This window comes from Centroberyx gerrardi, chromosome 6 (assembly GCF_048128805.1).
Source record: "Centroberyx gerrardi isolate f3 chromosome 6, fCenGer3.hap1.cur.20231027, whole genome shotgun sequence".
NCBI classification, from domain to species: Eukaryota; Metazoa; Chordata; class Actinopteri; order Beryciformes; family Berycidae; genus Centroberyx; species Centroberyx gerrardi.
The window spans coordinates 21,168,582-21,181,738 of NC_136002.1; the positions used below are offsets into that span (position 1 = coordinate 21,168,582).

At 43.9% G+C, this 13,157-nt stretch overlaps 1 protein-coding gene across 2 annotated transcripts in view; it reads right to left on the reverse strand.

The window, feature by feature from the left end:
- schip1 (schwannomin interacting protein 1) overlaps positions 1–13,157 on the reverse strand; it is a 191,158-nt gene that overhangs the window by 107,598 nt on the left and 70,403 nt on the right. The window lies entirely within an intron of this gene.

Sequence of the window (13,157 nt, forward strand, 5' to 3'; positions counted from 1 at the left end):
GGCAGCATATCAGGTATGTGTGTGTGAGCAACATGGCATGACCAGCGCTGTCCCAGTATGCACACACAGGTAACACACACACACACACGCACACACGCACACACGCACGCACACACACACACGCACACACACACAGAGTTTGTTCGCCTCTCTAGACATGTGATGGTGGGAGTCAGGCAGGCAGAGCTGATCTACCTGTACTTTAGCTAATGGGATGGAAGGGTCCCTGCTGGGTGCTGTTCAGCTTGATTTCCCCCGGCACCACAGTTAGCCGGGGGCCGCCGCTGGATGATTATGCACGTCTGTACACACACATTACCAGGTGAGACCATAGCAATGTTTATGTCTGCTCCAGAGAGCATGTCGGTGCCCTGGTACTCTCTGCGCGGTGTAGATTGTGCTCACAAGCGTGTGTTGATGTGTGTTCATAAGACACGCCTGTAGCCTCTATACCTTTAACATACACTGTCCTAGAACGCCTCACTGATAATTTGATGTTTTGGGAAGAAAAGCCTTAGCAAGTGTGTGTGTGTGTGTGTGTGTGTATGTATATGTATGTATTAGGGCTGTCAAACGCTAAAAAAAATTAACAAATTAATCGCATAATTTGCTGTGATTAATCGCGATTAATTGCATTTTTGTACACACAGTTCCTCTCGAGGGCAGACTATAAGACATGCCACCAGATGCGATTCGAATAACGTCTTCTAGTCCCCGGTCTTCCATTATGTTAACTGGATGGCAGTCTTATTAGCTATTCATTTAGCTAATGTATTCGTTACCTTGTCACTTGTAGCTTTGGCCATTGGAAGACCACAGTTGATTGGTGAAGCTCTCCAGCAGTGACGACATCACGCTCTGAGATGATGTCAAAGATGAAGTGCTTCTATAGTAACTTAACCCTGCTTTGCAAACTGTATATATAACCTTTGTTTTGTTTTTTTAAATTAAACTTTCCACCTACCAAGCAAGGCATTTAGGCGTTGTGTGTACGTGCCTGTGTGCTATGTCAACAAAATTAATTGAGTTATTTTTTATTAATGCATTAAACGTTTCTAAATTAATTGCATGGGTTAACGCGTTTTATTTTGGCAGCGCTCTATTTTGGCAGCCCTAGCATGTGTGGTGTACATGTGTATGTGTGTGTTTAGGTGAGTGCATGTGTTTGTCTGTGTGAGCGCACGTGTAGATGAATGTGTGGTGTGCATGTGTACATGTATGTGCATGTTCCACAGAGTGCGTATGTGTGTTTGTGCGCACGTATGTATTTGTGTGTACATGGGAGTGAGTGGATGTGTGTGTGTGTCTCTTAACCTCTCCCTGACTCAATTATTTTTCTGCCAGCAGCAATTAGGATTAGAACTTTTCCACCACTACAGAAGAAAACACCAATTCATTTGCTGGAAATATGACAATAAAAATGAAATTGGTTTCCTTTGGCCGAGGAGATAGAAAAATCTGAAAATAATTTTCCGCCCCTAGATGACATTTTTCGGTTAAGAAAAGCTTTTTAGTTTTTATTTTCCAGTCAATATCACTTGACATGAAGGGCTGAAAGATTAAAGGGAAGCTGTGGCTATATGACTGTCAACAACACTAACATATTCAGAGCAGCGGACCTTACAACAATGCTGCTTTATACAAAACCACAACCACTCACAGCAAAGCTCCACGAAGGTTAAGAACAACTATGACATGATTTCAACAATACAGTTCACACCAGTGCACAGAACATGGCAGCCAACAAGATGCCTGGACAGAACATGTAGACCTGTAGGTGTAGTTACATAGGCTGTTTTACTGTAGACCAAATGACAAAAACGTGTTTAGGAACTACCAGACCAAATCAGACCACAGACTTCCTCTAAATCCCTCAGTTTTTCTCAGAATTTTACTAAAACGATGGAAGTAAAAGATGATTGGAGTCACAAATGGCACTGGAATAGGGAATGAATACCTTTGGCCCCATGCTGTGCGAGCAAATGGCTTGGGGGCTTCTGACTGAGCATGTAGTAGTGCTCGGAAATGATTGGCCCCATTGTATCTGCAACAAACATCATAGGCAAGAAAGCGTTTTAATTTTGAAAGCCTTGCTGAAAGACGTGTTACTATCTGTGTATGTGGGTGTGCATCGCTGAACGAACATCAGAGGCAAAAGCGTAAGATTTTGATTTTGAAATCCTTACTGAAAGATTATTGCGTGCGTTTGTGCGCACATGTGTGACACAAAAGAGAATCTGTGAAACAGGCTGTTTGTCGCTGACTTCATCACAAACATTTAATGTGAAAGACAGATGGGAGTAGACATTCTCTCATCTATCGATCTACTGACTCTACTGTTTCTGCTTCCCTTCTCCTCTGTACATACAGGCAACCATAATTGGCTGCTCTCTCTTTTCATCTGTCTCTCTCTCTCTTCTTAACTAATAAACAAACCCATTCCATTTACTGTCTGATTGATTTCTGAGCTCTGTTTTTACATTTGTCTCTATGTTAATACATTTAAGTTAATGTGTTGTCATCATCACTATGATGGAAGAGTGGAGGTCCCTGGCTTGGCAAGTCTTCAGCGTTGTGTTTTTCCAGAGCCTCTCTGAAGAATGAGCTGGGTGCTAAGTGAAACAGCATTGATTCACATAAGAGGCTAATGTGCTAACCCAGAGAACTGTGCATTGCATCCTTAACACCTCATCTCTTCAAATGTCAATTCAACAAAAGGCTGTTTAGACTCTTGACACAGAGGCCATCCTTGTAGCAAGGCACATGATCACAGTGCATATAGTATGTTGAATATACTAAACCGGGGCAGCAATAGCCTAGAGGCTAAAGACTCTAGAGGGTAGCAAGCTCATGATCTCATGGTTGCAAATCCCAAACCAGTTGGGAATATCAGGGCAGGGAGTATGAATGAGAAACATTCTCCCCTCCCACAGCAACTACTGTAGACGTGCCCCTGAGCAAGACACTTACCCACCGCTCTCGTCGACTTGCTCCGTGACCAACAGGAGCTGGCTCTGATTGTACCACAAGCCTTTTTCAGGTGGGAATCTGTGGAACTGCATTAACTGAATGTGAAGCAGGGCATTGCAGAAAACGGCATGTGTAAAGTAAAAGCAGATCCGTAATCATATATTATGTTTCCATTAGGTAAAACAAATGACTGAAAACCATGTTCTGTGGTACAGCCATCATTTAAAAATGTTTAAACAAATGAAAAGTGAAAACATGGAGCAGTGAGGTAATATATCATGCTGATTCCTCTGTGACCTAAAGACCAACTGGCCCTAAAAGTTATTCTCTAACTGACAATAGAGAACAGCACCATCAAGTCCACTGTGGAATATCAGACACTGCATCTCATATAGAGAGATAGATCTCAAGTGAAAATGTTAACAGTCTGTAGAAACTCTGCTTCTATAGATGCCTTTGGTTGTTATGGCTTTACAAGACAATCCACGGCTATAACCTCTGTGACTGATGCTCCATGAGGAGAACAAGGTGGTGACTCTCTCCTTTTCTCTCTCTCGCTCTCTCCTTCTCTGAGTCATTGTCTTCTCTTGTATTGGGGTCCTTGGGGGATCGTCACTTTGCTCGCTCCTTTCAGATGTGGTGCAATTAAGGTTCCTTTTTACAGCGCTCAGCCATTCCACACACATTAAGGCGGGGGAGCTGAACATATATTTTCTGAGCTTTAAATCGACTGCACTAAAAAGAGGAGGGAAAATACCCCCTCCCCCCTCCGACCAGACAGTAAAGTTTATGATGAATGCAAGCTGGGATATTACTCCCATGCTGGCGCATTGATGAGTTACTGACAACAATGAGAGGGAAGGATGAAAGGAGCGGAGGAAAGAGGAGGAAGAAGAGGATTAAATTAAACAAAACAGGAGCAAATAAATAGGGAAAAAAATGAGAGGAAGAAAGTGAGTAAATTAGAGGGAGATAAAGCAAGAAAGCAGGAGAGAAGGTCACCGAGAAAAGTGGGGTGGAGCTGGGCATGTGGCGACCCTCTGACAGACAGAGAGAGACAAGAGCTGAGGCTGAGGAAGGGAGAGGTCGAGGACGAGGATGGGCATGGCCGGCTAAATGAGAGACAGAGACAGTCTTTATGTCCGGGAGCCGCCTAATAACCCATAGCTGCTGATCTGGCTCTTTCTGGACTCCGACACTAAACTTCCTGTTCAGTCGTCCTCAGTCCCGTAATCCTCTTATCCGAGATGATTTCAGCACTGTGAAGCCACAAGCCACTGCGTGCTGGGAAAGTGTCATGGCATGGCGTAGCCTTGATGGTCGTTGAGCTGTGTCGGATGTAGGGTGACAGGGTGAAAGAAAACAAAACTGAAATAAAGGGTTCAACCTGAAATCACACTATACTGTAGATGTCTGCATATAGATCTACTAAGGGAAGGGGTATGGTAATAATTCCTAGGGGGATTACCTCTGTGCCTTAAAAGATATTACCTAGTAGGAAGAAAAACTCATAAATCTTCTCAGTTCCTCCCTGCAAGGTCATACACTGAAGGTTCTGTCCAATCAATAACAGGCTTATTGGGAGGTGAGCTAAGGTCAAGGACTCAGTAATTTGACTCCTGAACCGACTCCGTCCCAGAGGTCAGATCTCAGGCCTCGGTTGCGTGACGGGGTCTATGAGGCCGACCTGGGCAAGAGCTGCAGGTCAGACTTAATCACACCAGGCTTTTTATCTGGGAGTGGATGCAGGATAAAACATGGACTAGATGAGACATACGGGGAGGAATGTGCATTAATGATATCAATTAGAAAAGCAAAAGCATGAGTAGCAACTTTAGGCTGTGTATCTCACCTCCTTCTTTCCAGCCCTGCTCTCCACCCTAACCTCTCATTTCCTCTTGTTTTCCTCAAGGATACTTGCAGTCATTCAATTTGCTTTGGGAGAAAAGCATGGCAACATGGGATGCTGAGTGGTGTGTGTGTGTGTGTGTGTGCATGTCCCACTGTGAGAGAGATGGCTGCCCAGCTGATCAGCTCTGCAGGAGGTTCCTTGCGCTGTTAAGAGATAATGCTCTCAGGGATCGGGACCTTCTATGCCTTACTGCACACACACACACACACACACACACACACACACACACACACACACACACACACACACACACACACACACACACACACACAAAGACCACAGCCTTTCCCCCTCTCTGTGTCACTGCCACAGATGACAAAAACAGCCAAAATCTTGGTGAACTTCTGTTCTATTCAATTTTATTCTGTTGTTCATATTCCATTTTACCATGACCCTTATCATTGTTCAGCACAATGCTGCACCAGAGTGCTCAGTTTATTTTACCAACTCCATCAATTAAAAGTCACCTTGTTAGGGTGAAAGGAAAGGAAACAGAGAGAATTTGATGGAGCATGTCGCGGAGCCCCCCCATGTGACTGTGCAGTGGAGGTGGTACAGTGTGGTTTAATAGAGGGTAAGTGAGCTTGAGGAAGGAGAAAGCAGAGGCAGGCCAAATCTAAAAGAGAAGAGCATAACCTCATTTTACACACTCCTAAGGTGGGAAATATGCAGAGAATTCCCCTCCACCAGACACCTAATTACTCACACAAACAGCCACAATTACCCTTGGCTGTGTTTGTGCATGTGTAATTGTGTGTGCGTGTGAATTTGTTTGCTGTATGAGAAAAAAGATGAATGATTTCTCTGAATGCCCGCGTTGTACTGTTTTGAAGCATGAAATATGGCAGTATTTGAGTATTTATTTATTTATTTTTTTTACAGTTGATCAAATAACATTTGCTTAGTGCAGATGTCTCCCAGACATTATTCCAGTCATCTTATATTCAACTGCTGTGTGACTCCACACCCCAACTGTTCATAAGCCCTCTGATGGCCCAATGTAGACATCCCACCCAGCTCATATCACACACACTGGTAATGCCATTACTGCTCTCTTTCTCTTTCTCTCTCTCCCCCTCGCTCTCTCATTTAATTAGAATGGGCTCATCTCGCTCATCTTACACTGAATGATGACCAGGCTTGGACAGGAGGGCAGATAGCACATCAGATACCATGTAATTAAGGCTATGCTGAGATAGGGGCCAGTGAATTGATGGCTGCAGCATTAAAAATGGACAGAGTAGCTGTGATTTTCATATTTCTTCTGCGGGGGAAGAGTCTGAAATGTTCCTTTAGTGATGGATCGGGCTAAACTATGTGATCTGGCAGCTAGTGGTGTCATTGAGACTATTCATTATGGATTCCATAACTCACATTTTCTCCACACCCTTTTCACTCCACCCTCCCCACATTTGGCTGTTATGCAGAAGGCCTTTGGTGGGCTGAGAAGCATGGAATGTGTTGTGACCCTCTTCAGCCATTTGTTTTCTTCCCTGTCACCTAAAACTGTCAACAGCTGGGTTTATACGTCTCCCATGGTATCACTTTTCACTCAAGACACCAGTCTATAACTTTCCACACTGTATAGGGACCCACAGAAGATTCTCTGTCTTCTTCTTCTCTATCTCTCTTATCCCTCTCTGTGTCAGGTGGGCATCTGTGTTAATAAAGCATCCAGAGGCACCGTTACCTCACCTAACACAGTCTCAGCTGATGTACTACACTATAACATAGATAAGTAGCTGGGCAGTTGGTGTACATCAGCCTCTACAAAGAGACACAGGATGAGCACAAACAGCTATGATAGCAGGCCTGTTGGGATAGCACATTTTATTCCTCCCTATGATTTGACCTGCTGTTTTCTATTAGAGACAGATAGAGGGGTATAAGACAAAGCTAAAGCAGTTCAGATGGAGGACACGGTCTTATCTTGTTTGGTGTAATTAAACATTAGGGCTGATCAAAGGGACATGTGTTAGGCTGGGACCCAAGGGGTGAGGGGGGAGCACATGCACACGCACACACACACACACACACACACACATACACACACACGGATTGATGTACAGCACGCGTCTGTGATTGCACCTGATATTTTCCATGGTGAATGTGTTAGAATGTGTTATCTTCATGCTAGGGGGTGTGAGCTTTAAGGCATGATAAACCCATTGGTCAGAAGTGGGAAGATCTTACCAACCTGTGATAGAAAGAACAATAAAATAATACCTTTAGCCCCGAGTCTCCCTGAAGCAAGGTAAACCCATTACCACTAATCCTATGCTTTGTCTGAGGCAAAAAATATTTCCCAACGTCCTTTGGTGATTTCCAATGCCTAAGGCACCCAGTCTCTCAGACTGTGTCCGCCTTTTGAATTGGATCCAAACAACCATGCTATGCAGAGTTCTCTCCTACAGGATGGTTAACTGTGCAGAGATGGACATTGGTGCACTGATATGACAGTTGTTTATGGAAAAACCCTGTAAGGTACAGTTTCATACTGTGAGGGACACCTGTTTGGGCTTTCTGTGTTAAACTCAGATTATTATTGCCAAATCACAGGTACTGTTGCTTTCTAATGATATAAATATTATAATGGTGACACTTCTTTAAGGGCAAAGTATGTAGTGACAGTGATTTTTTGCATTGAAAAGTGTTACAACTAATTTTACAGCAATATATAATAGCAAAATAAGGAAAATCCTACATTACATACACTGTCTAATTTTTAAATCAAATTTGTACAATCATACACCACAGGAGTTAGAATCCTCTCCTCATGAATCATGTCATGATGTCATCCAAGCGTATTCATGCCTTTACTTTCCCCACACCATCCACGCCTTTCTGACTCCAATCCACGCAGAACCGTGGCATGTGCAGTCTGGCTTTCCGTCATTACGGAGTGAGAAATGGAGTGCTGGAAGGAACAAAGTGTGCCTCGGAGCAGAGCAAGCTGCCTTATTGAAAAGCGAATTAGGTGAACTTAGCGCGTAACTCAAAGACACCGGCCGCTCCGAGGCCAGACATATGGAAGCACGGCCCAGTGCGTTTTAGTTAACAGCACATACAGGCACGGTGGCATTCACACAAGTGTGCGCGCACACTCACACACACACACAGAGAGAAAGAAGATGAAATACGTGTCCGCTTGCCTTCCGCTAATAAAGTTTGCTCTCTGTTAAATTGTCTTTCTCTCTCCAGTTTATCCCTCACTGTCTCTGACACATCACTCTTTTTCTCTGATTAACTCTTTTATCTGCTGTGTGTGTGTTACTACAGTGGTCTGTTTGGAAAAAAAGAACAGTATCACAAACAATAATCATATTGGTGTGTTTTTTTTTAACCCCATCTACTCTCTATTTGTTGGGCCTGTCACTTTGTTTAAGCGTTGGAAATCACACTCATAACTCATCACTCGTTATAATTCTCTGCCACTGACTATGGTTTGATAGAGCTTTCCAAACCATATCAGAATCACTTTTATTCATGATGTACAATGAATAAAAGTCTAAGGAATATGACTTGATTAATTAGTGCTGACACTTTACAAGACAGTTACACAAAACATTTTCTATATTGTTCACATTAGCAATATAACAGCATGCTTAATGGTTTCTTAATTCATCCTCATGGTCACAACATAATACCTAGGCCAAGAAAAATGTATATTTACAGAATCTAAAATACAGCTAAAGTTGAAGAGTCAATGCTTCCTCACCCCCAAGGAAACCTGAGACAGGCAGAGGGGAGAGAGAGGGAGCGAGGATGCAAGACACCAGGTAAAATAGCTGCTTGTCCAGATTCCAGGCATTAGTTAGTCAATATCAACCAGAGTAGGAGGAGACCCTTTATGATTTGATTTGATTAAATTTCAGTGTATATGCGGGGAGAGAGACTTGCGGGGAGAGAGAGAGACGAGACCCACACACACACACCATCCCGGTAAGTCAAAGTAACTCTTTAAGCAGTCATTTTTGCCGGGAGACGTATTTTGTAATTAGCTGATGTGAGACGTCAAACCCCATGGGAGGCGTAGCTTGTGTAGCATTCCAGGGGTCTGACATGTCGGGCTAATCCCTCCACAATGTCAAAAAATCTCAAACCACTTCAGGAAATGTGCTTACGACATTTATTACACAAGTCAGGCGTGTTGGCGTGCCTGCCCACAGGATATGGTATGAGCTTCATTGCAGTCGAAGTTGAGTACCACAGCGGGTCTTTCCAGGCGGATCTGTTTACATATAGCAGCTCCCACTTTTGATTGGTTAAATCCATCCAACAACTAAGTGCAGGCGGGATATCCAGTGTGCTACATACTGATTTCGGACTTGTGAGATTAGTCATCCCCAATCTCTAACTCTTTCCTACGCCCCTGACTGCAGTGATGTATCAAATCAACTCCTGTTCAACAAATTAGTACCTGGTTAGTCATTTATCATTTAATTATGGCTGTTGAGTTTCTTTGACTGAAATACGGTAGCCGTGTCTACTGTAATGCCTTCATTCACTGAACAAGATGGATTCATATTAAAAACCCAACACAGCTGTGTTGAATAAGGATTTTTTTCCCCTGCATTATGCATGCAGGGGATGTTCTGCCATTCACAATGGTACTTGTAAGAGCACAATATTGAATTTGTAAAAGACTCTGAAACATATGCAAATAAGGGATGGTGGTATAGAAGTGTATTAGATATATATTGTGATTGATGTTGTGTGATTTGAATACATTTACTGTGCCAGAGAGATGAGGGTCATTTCCATATCCCAGTCTTTATGGCTGGGATGACAGCTGCCTACCGGAGAATGGAAATCACCCACTGAAATATTTATCCACACTGAAGACCAAAATAGCTGGTGTGCATAGAGAGACAATGAATTAATAACACAAATGTAGGACAGGAGGGGACCTATAGCAAAGATGTCTGGCAAGGTATTCATTTCCAGAACTACAATTAATAAAACATAACGTAAACTGGAAAACTTCCCTCTCTCTAAACTAGTTAGCATCTCCTCACATTCACCTGGTGAACTTTCTACCTCTGCTAGTCCCAAGTGAGATCTGCTTACAACAAAGACGTTGAAAAGCCTTCTTAATAGTGATGTGATCTCCTTTCTCAGCAAAACCTGTTCTCCCCACAGAAGGAGTGGGAAGTCACTGAAGAGCTGTAGAGCAACGAGTGAGTTCTTGGAAAGGTTTTTTTTCCCCCCTCACATTCACTGTCTTCTCTTTCATTCTTTCCCCCACACACTGCTTCTGTCTCACGTTGCTTTCTCTCTCTCTTTTTTCTCAGAGTTCATGAACTCAACGTACGACTGATTTTGAGGCCGCGGAGCTCCGACGAGCGAGGGGGAAAAGTTGTCATATCAAAGCTGTCAAGCATTCTCTATTTGCTCTGTGAATCCTGTATGCATTGTTTCCTAGACAGGTGATGTGAATATCCAGACGCTGTTTGTAGTCTGGGACAGTGAGTTTGCTGTCATTCAGTGTACAATATACAGACAGAATCCTCTGTTTCAGGCTACTAAATTACTTTAACAGATACAGAGTGCCAAAACATAAGGTAGCTGAATATTAACTCAAGAAAAGCTGGTGGTACAAATTCTGATACGCACTATAAAATAAACTATTTATATTTCTATGCATCAGATAATGTAGCCAATTGGTCCCTATATACTCTGAGCAACAGCTGTGTTAGCAATCTTCACATTAAGTCAGGCTTGCTCAAGGTGGGCATCGGACTACGACAAGGATGCCCCTTGACCCCTTCTGGTATTCATGGACAGAATATCAAGGCGCTCCCGAGGTCTGGACAGTGTCTGGTTCTGTGGTTCACCGAGAGTTTCTGTGGCTGAGATGCGGTCGGGATGAGGATCAGCACCTTCAAGTCTGAGGCCATGGTTCTCTCCTGGAAAAAGGTGGCTTGTCCCATAGCTGCCCCAAATGGAGGAGTTCAGGTAAGAAGGATCGTGAGATTGACCATCGGTCAGGTGCATCAGCTGCAGTAATGCAGGCGTTATATTGGACCATGGTGGTTCCACAGGAGGAGGTGGAAGAAGTTGCTGGGGAAAGGGATGTCTGGGCTGCTCTGCTTGCCCTGTTTCCACTGCAACCCTGACCTGGATAAGCAGCTAGAAAATGTATAGATGGATGGATGGTTAAATTTACAACCTTGACATCCTCCCTAAATCTTGCATCACATTCTTCATTCCTGTGTCACCCTGCTTGCCTTTTAAAAATCCATGTTTTGTCACCCCCATGTGAACCTTTCGCCACTGCTTCACCTCTGCAGTGCACTTCCTTTCACCTTAGCTCAGCATGGCATAATGCGTAAAAATCAGAGGATGTCGAAATGCAGGATGTCTTCCTGACGTCTTGTATTTTGGGAGAAATGTTTTTCATCCTAATTGCCATCTTTCCCTCTACACCACCGCCTCCCTTTCCCGACACTTGACACACTCAAAGCAGCGTGCTCTCACTGCGTAAGGCTGTGTGAATGACTGGGTGCACCGCAGTCGCTGTGAAGTCTCCCTGTGACAGCGAGGCGCAGCGTAGCGCCGTGGCTTCTGATCTTCCAGGTTGCTCTCGTGATGATACTCTCGCTCACCCCTCCTCCCTCTCTACACCTCTACAACTAACCCCGCTCTTCTCTCTCATATCAAATAATTTCTTCTGCTCTCTTCCCCTCTCCCGCTCTCATGCAGGTGCAAAACAGCCCTCTTGGTATCAGCCATCTTATCACTGCGAGCCTCGCCCTCATCCTCTGACAGGACAGAGCAGAGACAAGCTGTTCTCTCCACCACCTCTCCTCTTTACCTCCCCTTGTTCCCCTTGTCCTCCTATCTCTCTGATGGGGAAATAGTTACAGAGAAAAAACATCATTTCAATTGCTAAATACAGTCACTGGCTAAATAAGGATGCCAGAGTGATGGCCTGTGATCCTAATGGCAGCGTGGTGCAGCGCTGTGTGCTGTGTGATGGGACAGCGTGGCGGAGGTGGTGGCGAGGGGAGCGCAGCCGATATCAGTTTACTGACCTAATGAAGCATGAAGGAGTTTCACACAACTCAGGATCTCCCTCTTTCTCTCCCTCTGGGTGTCTCCTTTAAAACTCAAATCTCTCCTTCTCTTTTACCAAAACGCTCTCTCCATTCTGCATCACCTTTCCAACTCTCTTTTCTAAGCTGAGGCATTGATGACCGCACCATCTAAGCCTAGAGCCCTATGGGCTTGTTAGACCTTAAAGCGTACTTATTTGTTGGCGCTTTGCTAAATTTGTGATGAAAATTATGAAAACTTCTTGTGAAAGTAGAGTCAAGGTTGTGAATTTGTGCTTTGCGAAAGGTCAGGTGTTTGCTTTACGATAACATGTTATCTCCATTCCCCCAGAGTGGTTGTGTGATGATAATACTGTAGAATGTTTTTGTGTTCCTTTCATCGGCTGATTTCTCTCTTCATCTCTGTCCTAATCATTCTTCACACACAGACATCATTACCGAGATGGATTTTCTGGGCGAGTGATGTGGGGTAGAGAGTGAGAGAGAGAGAGAGAGAGAGAGGGAGGAAGAGTCTGCTTCATCTTTTCATTAATCACAAATCAGTTTATTTCTCTCCGGAGACCAGACCACTCAGTGGGAAGGAGAATGGGCTCTTTCTCCCCTTTTTTTATCTCCCTTCTGTTCAATACATTTTTCCTCCCTTCTTCTCCTTCTTCCCGGGATTTCTCCAGTCCCTAAATGCCAAACCAATAAACCGAGAAACAAAATCCCCTTTCTCTTTCTCCTTCTCAAACAGACTGCATGTTCAGTATTTTAATAAAATCACAGCTTAGATGGTCACAGTGAGGGAACACACACACACACACACACACACACACACACACACACACATTCTCTCTCCCTTGTTTTCTGTCACTCCCTCTCACACACATGCATGCACACAACCAATCAACTCCTAGTACTCGTGCTGTCTTTCATATTTCCAAAGTTGGTTTAGTGTAACCTACCGTTCCACGCCTCACCAGCCACTGTGACCATTAGTGGAATCTCACAGGACTGAATAAGTAGTGGGATTGTTCAAGCTGAATAACAACATAGTGAGTCTAACTTCTCAGAAACACTAGTTTGGACCAGGAGGTCAGAATCGCAGAATTGGAGTGGGAGAAGGCTGTCATATTGGCAAGGAACATGAAAAGAGGGAGGAATGGAATAGAGGAGAGAAATATGAGGGAAAAAGAGCAGTAAACAGACATCAGTGGTCTTACTATACCTCAATA